This window comes from Jaculus jaculus, chromosome 2 (genome assembly GCF_020740685.1).
Source record: "Jaculus jaculus isolate mJacJac1 chromosome 2, mJacJac1.mat.Y.cur, whole genome shotgun sequence".
Taxonomy (NCBI): Eukaryota; Metazoa; Chordata; class Mammalia; order Rodentia; family Dipodidae; genus Jaculus; species Jaculus jaculus.
The window spans coordinates 18,397,094-18,414,674 of record NC_059103.1 but is presented as its reverse complement, the minus strand read 5'-3'; the positions used below and the strand labels follow the sequence as shown (position 1 = coordinate 18,414,674).

The window sequence follows — 17,581 nt, the reverse complement described above, 5'->3', positions numbered from 1 at the left end:
TGATGTGAAGACCTGTGTGTGGTATCACCCTGGAAGAAGCATGTAGGACACGGAGGGATCACATGATGTACTTTCTCTGCTTCACAGTGCCATCCTTGCCATGGTACACTGACACCTCTGAAACCATGAGCCAACACAAGTCCTTCATCTTTTAAATTGTTCTCTCTGTGTTTTGTCCAGAGACCATCAAAGGAATAGATTACCTCTACTGAAGTCCATTTTCATTTAGTGTTCTATTTTAGTATTATTATTATATTATTATATATTTTTAGTATTATTTAGCATTTTAGTATTCCTTAATTTACTCCTCCTGTGTTCTTTTTTTTTTTTTTTTTGCATGTGTTGGTGTATGGAGTATGTACATGTATATATGTTTATATGTGTATGGGTATATATGTTTGTGGGGGCCAGAAATAGACATTGAGTGTCTTCCTCAGATGCTCCACCTTAGTTTCTTTTTTTAATTAAGTAGTTGTATGTTGTAAGTTGTATGGATACATCATATGTTACTATCATCATTTCCCTCCTCCAGGCCCCCATTGTGCTGAGGGCCCTCGTCAGTGGGATTGCTGGTGTTCACCCTAGGTTTGTGGGTTATGAGATGGAGAACATCAGTCAGTCATTGTGGGCAGATGGGCATGGGCAGGGCCTCTGGAACCCCCTTCCACTTTGTAGCTCTTGCGTGCTTTCCACCTCCTCTTCCACAAACTTCCCTGAGCCATGTTCACCTTAGTTTTTGAGACAGTCTCTCACTGAACCTAGAATTCACCGTCAGTTAGAAAAGCCCCAGCAAGCCCCAGGGACCCTCTTGTCTCCACCTTCCCAGTGCTGGGCTTACAGGCACGTATACCATCATACCCAGCTCTTACCCGGGTACTGAGAATCTGAACTTGGGCATGTATGTTTAAGTGCCCAGCACTTTACTCACTGAGCCATCTCCCTAGCTTTTCTCATTCTGTTTTTGGTGAATATTTGAATTGTTTCCAGTTCAGAAGTATTAAGAAATTAATCAGTTCTCTCCTCCCCTTTTTTTGTTATACCTTTGGTCTTCAGGCAGCTTTTCTCTTCTCTCATTCTTTGCTTTCCTGAGGCCATATTTTTTTTAATTCTATTTCAATCGTTGGTCTTATTGAGAACAACTTGTACTTGGTTTATTAAAATCCCTTTTTTTCATAAATTATACATATATATTTATTAAAATAAAATCTTTTTCTTCAAGTCTCCAATATGGCATATCTTTTGTTTTGCATGAAAATATTTTTTTGGTGGTTCTGTGTGTGTATGGTATGTGTGTAATGTGGTGTGTTTTTTTAAAAAAGCTTCAGAGAGAGAAAAAGGCAGATATAGAGAGAGAATGGGCATACCAAGGCCTCCAACCATTGCAAACGAACTCCAGATGAGCGCGCCCCCTTGTGCATCTAGCTAATGTGGGTCTTGGGGAATTGAGGTTCGAGGCAGGGTCCTTAGGCTTCGTAGGCTAGCGTTTAACCAATAACCCATCTTTTCAGCCTGTGGTTTTTTTTTTTTTTTTTTTTTTTTTTTTGTATATGTGTGCGCAATGTGGCTTAGGGGGTGTGGTGTAGTAGGTGTGTGTGTAGTGTATGTATGCGTATGTTTCCATAAAGTGTGCTCACCTGTGATGGGGTGTGCTCACCTGTGGTGGCCAAGTGGAATGTCGGGCGTCCCACTCCATCACTCTTCCACACTCTCCTTTTGAACTGGACTCTCTTACAGATCCTAGAGCTTCCTGTTTTTCTCATGCACTCCAGCGATTCTTGAGCCTATGCTCCCCTATGGGACTGGGGTACAAACATGCATGGCCATGGCCAACTGTTTGTGTGGGTCCTGGGGATTGAACATGAGCAGTCTCTCAGGCTCCTTCATGCCCTCATGGCTGCATAGGAAAGTTTATTAATCACTGCGCCATCTCCACAGCCCCCCAAAGATATTCTTTTTTTTTTTTTAATTTTTTTATTTATTTATTTGGGAGCGACAGACACAGAGAGAAAGACAGGTAGAGGGAGAGAGAGAGAATGGGCGCGCCAGGGCTTCCAGCCTCTGCAAACGAACTCCAGATGCGTGCGCCCCCTTGTGCATCTGGCTAACGTGGGACCTGGGGAACCGAGCCTCGAACCGGGGTCCTTAGGCTTCACAGGCAAGCGCTTAACCGCTAAGCCATCTCTCCAGCCCCAAAGATATTCTTATAGGATCCATTTTGCTTATTTGTTTTTCTATCTTGCTTTGTGATCCCACTGTATGAAGGGTTTTTGGGGAGAGAGAGAGAGAAACAGAGAGAGAGAGAGAGAGAGAGAGAGAGAGAGAGAGAGAGAGAGAGAGAGAGAGAGAGAATGCGTGCACATGTGCCATGGCATGTGTGTGGAGGTCAGAGAACAACTTCAGGCATTGGTCTTCACCTCCCGCCTTGTTTGAGGCAGGGTTTCTTGTTCATTGCTGTGTTTCCCAGGCTAGCTGGCCTGTGTTCTCCTGGGAGGTTCTCCTGTCTCCACCTCTCTTCTCTCCATAAGTGCACTGAGATTACCGATCCCTACTATGGCATTTTGTTTTTACATGGTTCCAAGGATTCAAACGCAGAAACTCAGGCTTGCAAGGCAAGTGTTTGGATTCACTGGGCCATCTCCCCAGAACCAGGCCTGTATTCGTCAGGACACAAGGTTCACAAAACCATCTTCAACCTTCTTCATGCTATCCCTTGGGATACTGTCTTGTCTTTTCATCCAGACCACAGAGAGGTTGTTACTTGCGTGTCATCTGGTTTTTCTAGAAGACTTAGGATTGATGGGCAGGGCCGGGATCCTTGGACCACTGAGTTATCTCCCTTCCTCCTTCTCTCCCTCCCTTTTCCCCTCTCTCCCTCCCGTACTCCTTCCTGCCTTTAAACTGGTTTCCACAATTCTGTCAACCTAGGTACTAGTTCTCCCACGTAACTAAACCTGGATGAGACATACCAACCCATAGATGCCATTCATCTCAGAGTGTTGTTCCTGTGTGGGCTGGCTGCTGAGGTGGGTTTGGTTGGACAATAGATTCCCAGCTGGGAAATAGACAGTTGTCATGAACCAGGCAGTGATACCTAATGGGACAGACAGTTGGTGGACAGTCAAAGCACTTCTTTTCTATGTGCAAGGTAGTTCCAATGATGGTGGACATGGTCCAATGTCATTGCTCTTAGAATTGGCTAAAGTTCTCTTGAGCTTATGACTTGTGTGCATATCTCAAAATGGTCATGTCCTTAAAAAAGTTAGCAGACGATCACTGTATCTAAGAATGGGTTTCAAAAGTACATTTTCAAACATGTGTATCATTCATTTTGATCATATTCACATACCCCCTGGATGACATTTCTAAGGATATATTCACACATGTATTTTGGCAGTAGGGAGTGTATTAGATACTTCCCATTTCTGTGACAAAACACTGGACTAACAAAAACAACATAAAGAAGGGTTTATTTTGCCCTATAGTTTCAGGGTGCAGTCTATCACAGTGGGGAGGCACGGTGACAAGTGTATGAAGCTTCTGGTCTGTAGTCAAGAAGTAGAGAAAGATGAATTCTTGGTTCATCTAGCTCTCGCTGTCTTCTTTTTAAATGTTTATTGACAATCTCCATACAGATAGACACCATGTCACGATCATCGTCCCTTGTCACTACCCTCCTTTTTCCCTCTCCCAAGAACCCCCTTCACTGAATCCCTTATTTCCAGCTAGTCTCTTTTCTATTTTGGTGTCTTTTTTTTTTCTCTCTCCTATTATGCAGGTCTTGTGTAGATAGTGTCAGCCATTGTAAGGGCATGAATACCATGGCCACTTTGTGTCTGGATGACAGGGTTACAAATCACTTCTCCACTTTCATTGGCTCTTACATTATTTCTGCTACATCTTCTTTAATGGTTCCTGACCCTTTCTCTCTTGTATGTATGTATGTATGTATGTATGTATGTATGTATGTATGTATGTGAAAGAAAGAGTGACAGGGACAAAAGCAGAGAGAGCATGGACACACAAGGATCTCTTGCCACTACAAATGAACTCCAGACTTATGTGCCACTTTGTACATCTGGTTTTATGTGGGTACTAGGGAACCAAACTCCAGGCCATTAGGCTTTACAGGCCAGTGCCTTTAACTGCTGATCCATCTCTCCTGTCCCCTTTCTCTCTTTTTTATTCAGCCGGGGACCTCAGACCATGGCTGGTTGCTGCTCATGTTTAGAGTAGGTCTTCTCTGAACAGTTAAACTTTTCTGGGGACACCCTCACACACAAACTCATGTGTTTCCATGGTGATTCAAAATCCAATCAAGTTGACAGTGAATATTAATCATTACAAGGGGGTTATTTATTTAGTTATTTATTGAGGTTATTTGAAGCAGGATCTTACACTATACACCAAACTGGCATGGAACTCACTATGTAGCCTTGGCTGGCTGAAACTTACAGCGATCCTCTTACCTCAGCCTTCAGAATGCTGGGCTTTTGTGCAAGGTAGTTCCAATGATGGTGGACATGGTCCAATGTCATTGAAACTTACAGTGATCCTCTTACCTCAGCCTTCAGAATGTTGGGCTTTTGGGCATGAGCCACCACACCCAACTTATTTTGTATGTATGTTCTATTATTATTATTTTTTTTTAAGTTTTTAAAAATAGTTTATTTTAAAGGCTCTCGAGAGGACTGCAACATCTGACCTAAGGGTATTCCAAAGAAGGAAATCAATGTCTAACATATTATACTCCACATAAACTTGTTCCACACCCAGTGCTATGCATGTTTGTAGAGTGGGGTAGTCAAGACATGAGTCAAGGTTTTAATTAAATATTACATTAAATATTACATAAGTAGATTTGTCTGCAACAATGAGATGAAATTTTCATGTGAATACAATTTCATAGGTTACAAATATATACCAGCTTACAATTGAATAATTTAGTACAATATTTTAAAATTTAGCTCTATAATAGATTCCCCCTTTAAAAAAAATCCTTAACACGTAACCTGAAAAGTCTGTATTTCTCAGGAGATACAAGCATACACCGAATAGTAAGGTCCAAAATAAGAAGGATTAATGTCTCCAGAAGAAGGTGGGGGAGGATGAGGGGGAGGTGGGGGGGCAAGGAGGAGGGTAAATTAATTAGGGGATGAGAGGCAGCATTACGGGGAGCCCAGCCCATGTTTACAGACGGGGGTGGCGGGGGGAGTGAGAAGCTGTGCATGTCAAACACTGGAGGAGGAAAAGGATAGTGCGGCAGGATGGGGTTGTCTTGTCTCTGGGGTGGAAATCCCAAAGTCTCCTGAGACATCACAGGATCTGAGTTACAGAACTGCTGAGGTGGAGGCCTGCTGTGGCTTGCTCGAGGGTATCTGCCCCTGGGAAAGCCTCTCGTGAACTCTCTGTTGCGGTATCCTTTTGTATGCTCTGAAGGAGCGCTATAAGCATTCCAATTCTGATGTGCTTCAGCAAAGTCTCCACCTTTTTCATTACATTCAGATCCGAGTTTTTTCCGGCCCCGAATCTGAGATTTTTTTCTTCTGTTTGGCTTCTTTTTCTTTCTCAGCATCACTGAAATCCAAGGCTTCTGGTGGTGGTTCCTGATCATTCTTCCATGATGCATCTGATCCCCTATCTTGTTTAAGCTTTTCTGTGGATATTGAGTAAACTCTTGTGTTGCTGGAGCAGAATACATAGTTTCCTTTATCTTAATACCTTTACTCTCAATGTGTTCTGAAGAATTAAACCGTAACACATGAAAGGGATGCACAACAGGTCCAAATATCCCAAATATCTTTCCTGCTGCTTGTCGATCTGAAAATGACAGCCTCCTCATTGACTGGAGGCAGGTTACTTGCAGACTCAATTATAACTAATTGTTCAATAATGCTTGAAACCATCCCAACAGGCTTTAACTCAACATCTTCAGGCAAAATGACAGTGAGTTCTTCAACAGAAGGCAGTTCCTGTCTGAGTCCAAGGTGGCCTCCACCACGTCCATGGTGGCGGCCCCAACAGGACCTGCCCGTCAGCGGCCCGCCTAGGTTGACCTGGAATTCACTATTTAGTCTCAGGGTGTCCCCAAACTCATCATCCTCCTCCTACCTCTGCCTCTAAGTGCTGTGATTAAAGGCATGTGCCACCATACCTAGGTTAGTTTTTGACATTGTGTGTTCTGTTTTCTTTTGGCATGTGTACTATGTGTGTTGGGGGTGTGGATATATACAGGAGAATATTGGTTGTCCTTTCTCTATTGTTCATCCGCACATTGAAATAGAGTCTTGCTCTTTGAGTGTGAGCAGAAGTGTGGTTTTTGCGAGCCCCAGTGATTATCAAGTCTCTGCTCCCCACAGGACTGAGATTACAAACATGTGTGGCCATGCCCAGCTGGGGAATTGAACTCAGTCTCTCTCATGCCCTCATGCTTAAGCAGCAAGTGCTCTTACCTGCTGGAAAATTTGTCTGGCTTCTTTTGTAGGCTTTTTATTTTTGAGCGGGGGGGAGGAGTGAAGGGATGTCTTTTTAATTTTTTAAAAATACTTTATGAGAGAGAGAAAATGAAAGCAAGCAAGAAAGCAAGAAAGAAAGAAAGAAAGAGAGAAAGAGTGCCCCAAGACCTCTAGCCACTACAAATGAACTCCAGATGCATGCACCATTTTGTGCATCTGGCTTTATGCGGATACTGGGGAATTGAACCTGGGTCCTCAGACTTTGCAGGCAAGTACTTTAACTGGTAAGCCATCTCTCCAGCCCAAGGCAGGGTGTATTTTAATTTAAATTTGGGAATGTATGTTTTAGGGCTTTCAACCTCGGGCTTCATCCTCGTCCTTGGCCAACTTCATGTAGACTGCCCCAGACTCAGCATCCCTCATTGCTTCTTCTGATGTTTGCTCAGTATTTGTTCTAGACTTGCTATGGCATCTGGCTTCATCCTCATATCCTTGGTTTTGAAGTGCCACTGCCTTGGCATCCATGTCGTTATCTGGCTGTCCTCCTGTCCCTTTTCAGCCTCTATCATTTTTGCATTTATTGTGGACCACTTTAGCTCCGTCTGCTCCTCAATGTGGTCTTTATTGTCATTGCCTGGAAATCTATTTGCAGATGGCTTCAGAGTATAAATCTCCAACCCTTCTACCCTCCTGAACCTATAGACCTGTATTGATGTCCCACAAGTCTCTTAAACGCCACGTATTTAAAGCTAAGTGGATTTTCTTTAGTCTCTAAAATTGCCCCTTCTTTGAAAAATTTCTTATGAAATCATCCCATTATACCTTGTCATTTATGGTCATAAACTGGGAGTCACCCTTGATATCCTTTCTTCTCTGTGTGTATGTGTGTCTGTGGAGACCACAGGGAAACCTAGAATCTCTTATAGGAGCCATTCACCTTGTTTTGAGGCAGGTTTTCTAACTGGCCTGGAACTCACCCAGTAAGCTAGACTGAATGGCAAATGAGCCCCAGGGATCCACCTGTCTCTGCTTCCCCAGTATCGGAATTAGAGATGAGTGCCACCACACTCAGCTTTTTTGCATGGGCTTTGTGGATCAAACTCATGTCTTCATGCTTGCAAGGCAAGTGCTTTCCTCACTGAGCCGGCTCCCTAGGCCCCCTTTCATTGTAGACAGAGGGTCAGCAGTAGGTCTCTTTTTTCTTCTTTCCTTTTTGATGTCACTGCTACTGTCTGGACCCAGATCTCTACTTTCTAGACAATTACATAGACTGAGATTCCATTTCTGAGTCCCATCTATACTACGACTTAGTATTAATTAGTTCAATTACATATAATTGGAGAGCTGGTACTGGAATGGTTGGTTTTCCCTGCTTGTCACATTTTTCTTCTTTGCAAATCCACTTCTGGTATAACCTTAACCTTCACATTTTTACAAAAAATCTGCTGAAGTTTTAAAAGTACACTGAATCATTCATTATTTGTCCCTTTTATCTAATTATTAAAATTCCGCGGTGTTTGATTTCCTAATCTTTTATTCTATACTTTCACACACACAGAAAAACATGGTGTGTACATGTTGGCATACACTTATGCTCTTAGTTCTGGGAGGCTGAGGCCAGAGATTTGCAAGTTCAAGGTCAGCCTGAGCCACACAGTGTTAAAATAAAAATAAAAATAATTAAAAAAAAAACTAGGGCTGGGGATTTAGCTCATTGCCTGGTTAGACTCCCTCAGCGAGGGGTTAGGATGTGGCTCATCACACTTGCCTAGCATGCTCGAGGCTCGGGGGTTCCATCCGCAGCACCAAAGCGCGGCACAGGAATGAACTCCTTTAATTCTTTCAGAATGCGAAGGTGGACCAACCACCCTCTCCAAAGTCCCCGGAGCATGTGTTAGCACTGGGGTTCAGAGCGTCACCTTTGCAGCGTCCATGCTCCCCGCTCTTGCTAACACTCGTCTTGAAATCCTCTTTCCTGCCAGACACCGTCACCCTTTGTACCTTCCACGCACCCTTCACATCGCTGTCATGTGCTCCGGTGGCACACAGGTGGGCACCTGGCTGACTAATCAAGCCTTCAGTGGGTGGCGAGGTATTTTTAAAGCTCATGAGCCCAGCATGCGCCTCACTGAAAGTGAGTGCACCGGAGGAGGTGGATGGGCAGGACAGGGACGCTGGATGGCTCCTCCAGTGAGCCAGGAAAGGCCCATCCAGTCCCTAGTCCCTGTCCAATGGTCCCTCATGTATTCTCTTGTAAAGAAGGCCCCTTATTGTTTCATTTCTCCTCGACTAGTTTTGCTCTCCTTCCTCCCTCCTTTCCTCCCTCCCTGCCTCTCTCCCACCCTTTCTTCCTACCTTGTGGCAGTGAGAATTTATCCTAGGGCCTCTGGTTTGCTAGGAAGTGCTCTACCACTGAGCCACGCCCCAGCCCCTCACTGGGGGATTCTAGGCAGGAGCTCTACCACTGAGCCACGCCCCCAGCCCCTCACTGGGGGATTCTAGGCAGGAGCTCTACCACTGAGCCACGCCCCCAGCCCCTCACTGGGGGATTCTAGGCAGGAGCTCTACCATGGAGCCACGCCCCCAGCCCCTCACTGGGGGATTCTAGGCAGGAGTTCTAACACTGAGCCACGCCCCCAGCCCCTCACTGGGGGATTCTAGGCAGGAGCTCTACCACTGAGCCACGCCCCCAGCCCCTCACTGGGGATTCTAGGCAGGAGCTCTACCTCTGAGCCACGCCCCCAGCCCCTCACTGGGGATTCTAGGCAGGAGCTCTACCACGGAGCCACGCCCCCAGCCCCTCACTGGGGATTCTAGGCAGGAGCTCTACCACTGAGCCACGCCCCCAGCCCCTCACTGGGGATTCTAGGCAGGAGCTCTCCCACTGAACCACACCCCAGTCCCTCACTGGGGGATTCTAGGCAGGAGCTCTACCACTGAGCCACGCCCCCAGCCTCACACTGGGGGATTCTAGGCAGGAGCTCTACCACTGAGCCACGCCCCCAGCCCCTCACTGGGGGATTCTAGGCAGGTGTTCGATTGCTGAGCTGCCTCTTTTTTTACTTATTACTTTGATCATTTTTTATTTATTTATTTGAGAGCGACAGACACAGAGAGAAAGACAGATAGAGGGAGAGGGAGAGAATGGGCGTGCCAGGGCTTCCAGCCACTGCAAACGAACTTCAGAACGCATGCGCCCCTTGTGCATCTGGCTAACGTGGGACCTGGGGAACCGAGCCTCGAACCGGGGTCCTTAGGCTTCACAGGCAAGCGCTTAACCGCTAAGCCATCTCTCCAGCCCTACTTATTACTTTGAAACAGGATTTCACTAAATTTCCCAGGTTGACCTTGAACTTACTCTGTAGCCCAGGCAGGTCTTCAAACTGTGATTCTTCAGCTCTTACCCAAGTAAGTGTAATGACAGACCTGTACCATTTCACCCAGCTCTTCTCTTCTTGTTATAGTCGACTTAAGGATCCCACAGGCATCTGCTTGCCTATTTTGGAAACACTTCCCTCCAAAGAGACTTGAAGGAAGAATCTTAAGGAGTCAGAAGATATGCTTACAACCACTCTCCAGAGAAGGGCGTTGGTTTCCACGTATTGATAAAACCTGCACAATAAGTCACATTATTCCAGCAAGAGTGGGGTAGCCAGATATGCAACTGTACCTCTGAACTAGGAATTAGCTTTACAACTGTGTCTTTTATTTCCAAAAGTATTCCTCCCAGAAGCTTGACCTGCCTTGGAAGCTTGAATGAGAGGTCTTTTGAAGAGCATTGTGAACCTTTGTTCTGAAATCTGAGGAGGGATGTCTCTGAGGGTATCTGCTTCTGAGCACTACTCCTTAAAGGGACATCCCCCTAAGACTTCTAGAAGTTTCCTACATCTTGTTCTGAGAATGCATTTTGTAGCTGTGGCCAGGAAGAAGAGATGAGTGTTTTTTCCTGCCAGTTCATTTCATTCATGTGTGACCAGTGTTCTGCCTACTTCCAAAAGTGATGGAGACATCCTGTGATAAAGAAGTCATAGACTGCAAAGGCTGTCAGAATAGACGTTGAAACTGAACTTCATGTTCAAGGAGGAAAACATATGTGATCTCATCAAACAATAAATTTACTGTGAAAGAGCATCAATGTGAGGTCCAAGTTTTCAGGTGGTTTAGGCAAAAAAGTTCAATTGGAGTGACCTTCATCCAAGGAAAGTCTAGAGACAGAGACAGAGAAAGAGAGAGAGAAAGAGAGAGGGAGAGGAAGAAGGAGAAGAAAAAGAAGAAGGAGGAGGAGGAAGAGGAGGAGAAGGAAGGAGAGAAAATGGGTACGCCAGGGCCTCCTGCCACTGCAGACAAACTTCAGATGCATGTGCCACTTGGTGCATCTGGCTTTACATGGGTACTGGGGAATCGAACCTGGGCCATCAGGCTTTGCAATAAGTGCCTTTAACTGCTGAGCTATTTCTCTAGCTCCTCACCTGTTTTTAGAATTTTTTGTTTATTTATTTTATTTATTTGAAAGTGACAGACAGAGAGAGAAAGAGACAGATAGAGAGATAGAAAGAATAGGTCACCAGGGCCTCCAGACACTACAAACGAACTCCAGATGCATGCGCCCCCTTGTGCATCTGGCTAATGTGGGTCCTGGGGAATCGAGCTTCGAACCAGGGTCCTTAGGCTTCACAGGCAAGTGCTTAACCACTGAGCCATCTCTCTAGCCCCTCACCTGTGTTTTAAGTTGAAGCCTTTTGATCTACAGTCAAGATACTAAATATGTGAATATTTGTATTGCTACTTCAGATAGATCAATGGTATTCATTTTGCCTCACTTTTTTTCCCTGAGAGTTTCATGTAGCCCAGGCTTGGCCTGAACTTACTGTGTAGCCAAAGATGACCTTGAACTTCAGATCCTCCTGTCTCCATCTTGGGAATTCTGTGATTACAAGTGTGCACCACCTGTCTCTATTTATGCAGGGCTGGGGATAGAATCCAGGGCTTCTGCCTGCTGGGTACACAGTCTGCCAACAGCCTGTAGCCCCTGCTCAAAGGTCTGAAGATTTTCAAATACATATTTGCATGAGGGCAGAGGCGTTCCTTCTAGATTTTCTGTATATGGGGGAGATACTGCAGTTCAGAACGTCTTCCCATCACATTGATTATCAGTATCTCCTCCTCCTTTTGTTCTTTACATATATTCTAGACCCCAGCTCGGATAACACACACAGATGGTATCTTGGTATGTGAGTCACTTTTCTGTTACTGTAACAAAATGTCAAGATAAAAACCTGCAAGGGGGCTGGAGAGATGGCTTAGTGGTTAAACACTTGCCTGTGAAGCCTAAGGACCCCGGTTTGAGGCTCGATTCCCCAGGACCCACATTAGCCAGATGCACAAGGCGGTGCACTCATCTGGAGTTCATTTGCAGTGGCTGAAAGCCCTGGCGCGCCCATTCTCTGTCTGTCTCTATCTGCCTGTTTTTCTGTCTGTTACTCTTAAATAAATAAATAAACAACAACAAAAAAAAAATTAAAAAAAAAACCTGCAAAGAGGAACGGTTTATTTTGGCTCAGGGATTAATGGGTTTCAGTCAATAACCAATTGGTCTCATTGCTTTGGGTCCTTGGCAAGACAGCACATCACAATGAGGGAGTGTGGTGGAGCAAGCTGCTCCCCTTGTGCTGGGTGGGAAGCAGAAGGAGAGAGAAAGTGACCAGTGTGCCACGGTCTCCTTCAAAGGCAATGACCTTTAACCTCCCACCAGGCTCATAAAGGTTTCCACCACCTTCTAATGACACCAAACTAGGGTCCAGTCCTTTAACACCGGGACTGATGGGGGACATTGCAGATCTAAACTGTAGATTTTGGTATAAGTGTTCAAGAAACCTGCATCACAAAGGGTGACCTTGGCTTGAGGTCGGTGAAGACTACAGCTGGTCCCAACTGTTTATCATAAAATACCTTTGCTGTATTTCCTTGGGAATCTTTTGCTCTCAGCAGAAATGCTTCCTCATTGATCGACCGAGGTAATTAAGCTCTCCAGCCAACTAAACGAGTTAACCTGTTGAGTAGAGCTGTTAACATTCTCCATCTGGATATTGAAGAGTTTGCCAGAAACCATCATTTTAATGTTGGCTTCGTTGAAGCTATGTTATTTCTCCTCACAGTAATGGGCTAGCCCCGGGTTCAACTGTTTCCTGGGACCTCTCGAGGATGTAATACTAGCCGCATGTCTTAGGAGGGCTGTCTCACCAGTTTCCCACTCTTCCGGGTGCTGTCCAGGGTTCCTAAACACGGCTTTGGTGTGAAGTCACTTAAAAGCAGGGGATGGCAAGGTGATGCATGCATCTGGAGTTCTTTGCGGTGGCTGGAGGCCCTGGTGTGCCCATTCTCTCTGCCTCTTTCTCTTGTCCTCTATCTCTCTCTCCTTCTCTCCCTTTCTCAAATAAATAAATAAATAAATGAAAATATTTTTAAAAAGCAGGCTATGGGAACCAAATGTGATCATGTATGTGGTAATTCCAGTACTTTGGAGGAGAAGGCAAGAGGACCAGGAATTCAAGGCCATCCTCAGATACATAATGAGTTCAAGGCCAGCTTGGGCTACATGAGATCTTGCAACAACAACAATAACAAAATAGGGGCTTGGGGAGATGACTCAGTTTATAAGAGCATTTGCCACTCAAGCACGGGGGACTGAGAAGGCCTGCTTTACCCTGAGTTTGACCCCCAGCATCTATACCAACAGTGGGGGTCAGGGGGAGGGTGGCCATGCACACCTGTATGAATATCTGCACATACATGTGCATGCACCACGCACAACACACACACACAAGTGCAATGAATAAATAAGTGCAGGAGATGGGTTGGGACACAGCCATCTAAAGTACACATTCTCGGGGGACTGGAGAGATGGCTTGGAGGTTAAGCGCTTGCCTATAAAGTACACATTCTCTCTGTCAATATCCTTAGTCCAAAGCCAGGTTTGGTGATGGATGCCTGTCATTCCAGCACTTGGGAGTCAGAGGCACGGGGATCGTGAGTTTAAGGTCATCTTACATAGAGAGACCCTGTCTCAAAAACATCTTCAAAACAAAAAGCAAGGTCTGGTGGTATGTATGGGGGGGTACAGTGTAGTGGTGGGACACTAACCCTAGCATGCTTCAGGCCCCGAGTTCAACCATAAGCACTGCAAGAAACAAGACAAAACAAAGCAACAAACCCATTATCTCACACTTTCTGTGAATCAGGAATTTAGGATTGACATAGGTGGCTGGCTGGTCCTGGCCCACGTTCTCTTAAAGGGTCACAGTCAGGACATTTGGTGGCAATAGAGTTATCAGAATGTGGACCTGGAAACCCAGTTTTTTTTTTTTCCAACTTTTTATTAACAATTTCCATGATTATAAATATATCCCATGGTAATACCCTCCCTCCCTCCCTCCACTTTCCCCTTTGAAACTCCATTCTTCATCGTACCCACTCCCCATCTCAGTCAGTCTCTCTTATATTTTGATGTCATGATCTTTTCTCCTCTTATGATGGTCTTGTGCAGGTAGTGTCAGGCACTTGTCTTTTTTTAATTAGTATATTTACTGAGGGAAGTACAGAGCTGAGGAGAGGCACCCACGTGGCTATAGATGTGTAAGGAGGCCTGGGAAACCATGGGACAGGGAGAGAGAGAGAGAGAGAGAGAGAGAGGGAGGGAGGGAGGGAGGGAGGGAAGTTCAAAGAGCTTCTGCCATGTGGGTAGCTGGAGGAGAATATGAGCCCATGTGAGGAGTAAGAGGAGTAAGAGCTAGGGGGCCCTTCCCTCAACTTAGCCTGGCTGGTTTTGGGTCAAGCTGAGGGCCAGCTGAGGGAAAACTCACCCACCATACCTACAAAGTTCCAGAGTGGTCAGGTAGCTCTGAGTAAGGCAGGGTCTCAATCTGGCCCCGGCTGACCTCACAGTCATGATGAACCTTCCACCTCAGCCTCCCTAGTGTTGGGATTAAAGGTGTGCGCCACCACACCTGCCTGGGAAACCCAGTCTAAGCACACGCCCGTGGCTGTTAGCTGGAGTCCTCAGTGTCCTGCTATGGGGACTCGCTGGGGGACTGCTTGGGTAGGTTCCCGCCGTGGGACTTGGCTTTCTCTAGAAGACATAGTCCTTGTCTAACTATGTCCCAGATGTCACATGCTGTCACTTCTGCCAGGTCTCTTCATTCAAAGTGAGTCATCAAACACAGCTTAAGGCAAGTGGCAGTAGGGCCTCCTCTTTTGAAGGTAGGAGTATCAGAGAATTAGTGAGCATATTTTAAAACCACTGCAAGATGACAAATTACCTTGGAAGTGGCTTTTAGCTATTTAGTTAAAGGGTGATGATGACAAGTCATGGAATATCACAGAAAATTCTAGAATAAAAAAAATTCTAGAATCACATTGAGCATTTATTTGTTTCTGTTTATACCTTTGAGACAGGAGCTTACTATGTAACCCAGTCTGGCCTTGAACTCATGTCAATCCTCCTGCCTCAGCCTCCTCAGTACTGAAATTACAGGCCCGAAACTGCTATGTCTAACTCTTAGCATTTCTCCATTTGACAAGGGAGAGAATACTAGAGATCAAAATGGAAATTAAAGCCTACATGAGTGTAGGGAAGTAGGGACTCTGAAGACCCTCAGATCTGGGCTATTTATTCTGTTTCATCGTCATCTTTGCTTTTTGTTGTCATTGTTAGTAGAAGAGGTGGTCATAGTAGCATTCTGTGTGTGGTATGCTTGCATGTTTGTGTCTTTGTATGTGTGGTACCCATGTGTGTACGTGTGCATGTGGAGGCCAGAGGTTGACATCATGTCTCTTCTCCAATCATACTCTCACATTATGTTTCCCACTTTGTGTATGTAGCCAGGGACAGTTGTCAATAATCTAAGTGACAATTCATCCAAGATGGAATATCTTTGTGTGCATGTGTTCATGTGTGTGTGCATGTGTGTGAGTGTGCACATGCATGTGTGCTTGGGATAGGGTGTCACTCTGCATTGCAGGTTGGCCTGGCACTCACTATATAGCCCAAACTGACCTCTAACTCATGGCAATTCTCCTGCCTCAGTCTGCAGAGTGCTAGGATTGCAGACACGAGCTATCATGCCTGTCTGGAATGTTTTATTTTTATTTTTATTTTTTGAAGTATAGATGTGATGAAACCTACTATTTACTATGACACTAATAATGTTCCCGACAAGTGGCATGATCTTGAAAATTTCCCCATCTCTTCTTATACGTCTCTTTAAAGAACACTGATTTAGGGAGGTAAGACGTGGGGACAAGTGCTAGTGACCCTGCTTTTGACTTGGTGGCATAGGTCATTGCTCTGCGCTCTTAAATAGACTCTGTCCCTTCAGCTACAAACCTCTCCCAGGGCATATTGTTTCCCTCTGAGCCTCTGGTAATAGTTTTTGATCACAATATGTTTGGGGCTCTAAAGCATTGTCCTCTCACGGGGACACACATCTGTCTTCATAGAGACAGAGGCTCAGTGCGTGTGCTGAAGAACGGTGCAGTTGCTGTGAGGTTGATATGTAGGGACAGCGGCTGATAGCGCTGGAGCACGGATTCATACATCACGCTATACGGCCGTGGTCTTAACAAATTACCAAGCACAGACAAATCAAATACACGCTTGCTCACCAGCCAGCTCTTGGCATCCTTCCCAAATTTGATCTAGAGTCGAAGCAAAAAATAAAGCAAAACAAAGCCCATAATAATAATAAAATAAAACAAACTCATCCCAACGTATCCATAGAGAAAGTAGCTATAAAACTGTCCAGCGCCAAAGAAGCAGGCTCAGTAAGAAAAATGTCACAGCAAGATTTCCCAAGGTGCTGTGTCAGAAAAGCAGCCCATCACAAGTGAAGCTGAGAGCTGTTCTTTCTGCAGTGGGATGGGGTGGGTGTGGTTTGCTACTGGTAGCATTGTATTGTGGTCAGGGCTACAAAGAGGAGAAGAAAACAACCTTAGTTTGTCTCACAGTCAAAGGGAAATTGTTTCCCTGGTGTAGTGGAGCAGACCTGTAATCCCAGCTCTCAGGAGGCTGAGTTCAAGACCAACCTGGGTTACACAATGAGAATGTGTTTCAAAAAAAAAAAAGTAGGACTTGTATCATAATCTATGCTTTGTTTTCACAGGAGAAATTTGTGAAAACTAAGGTACCAGTTATAGAGAGATTGTTTTCACAGGAGAAATTTGTGAAAACTAAGGTACCAGTTATAGAGAGATAATCAGTAAAGGAGGGATCTAACATGTTAACTGAACTTGAGAATTGAAATGTGTGTGTGTGTGTGTGTGTGTGTGAAGGCCTGAGGAAACCCTCAAGTGCTATATACCTCTGTTATTTTTTTTTCTTTAAGACAGGGTCTCTCATTGTGCTGGAGCTCACCAAGCAGTCTGGACTGACTGGTCAGTGGTACCCAAGGATCCTCATGCATCCACTTCCCCAGCACTAGGATTACAGGTGGATACTGTCATGCTTAGATTTAAAAAAAAATTATTTTATTTTATTTATTTGAGAGTGACAGACAGACAGACAGAGAAAGAGGCAGATAGAGACAGAGAGAGAACGGGTGCGCCAGGGCCTCCAGCCACTGCAAACAATCTCCAGATGTGTGCACTCCCTTGTGTATCTGGCTAACGTGGGTCCTGGGAAGTCAAACCTCGAACTGGGGTCCTTAGGCTTCACAGGCCAGTGCTTAACCGCTAAGCCATCTCTCCAGCCCCATGCTTAGATTTTTTTTTATGAGAGAGAGAGAGAGAGAGAGAGAGAGAGAGAGAGAGAGAGGGAATTGGTGTTCCAGGGCCACCAGCCACTGCAGTCCAATTCCAGATGCATGCACCACCTTGTGCACATGTATGACCTTGTAAGCTTGCCTCACCTAGTGTGTCTGGCTTATGTGGAACCTAGAGAGTCAAACATGAGTCCTCAGGCCTCGCAGGCAAGTGCCTCAACTGCTAAGCCATCCATCTCTCCACCCCATGCCTAGCATTTTTACACAGGTCTTGGGGATTGAACTCAGGTCCTTTTATGCTTGTGAGAAGAGTCTTTACTGGCAGAATGATCTTCACAGTCCCCAAATTGCCCATTTTCATTGCATCTCTGTAGT

General features: G+C 45.2%; 1 protein-coding gene and 1 pseudogene across 1 annotated transcript in view; one reads left to right on the top strand and one right to left on the bottom strand.

Annotated features, from left to right (window-relative positions):
* Caln1 (calneuron 1) overlaps positions 1–17,581 on the top strand; it is a 471,181-nt gene that overhangs the window by 63,205 nt on the left and 390,395 nt on the right. The window lies entirely within an intron of this gene.
* Positions 5,028–6,977, bottom strand: LOC105944335 (annotated as a pseudogene).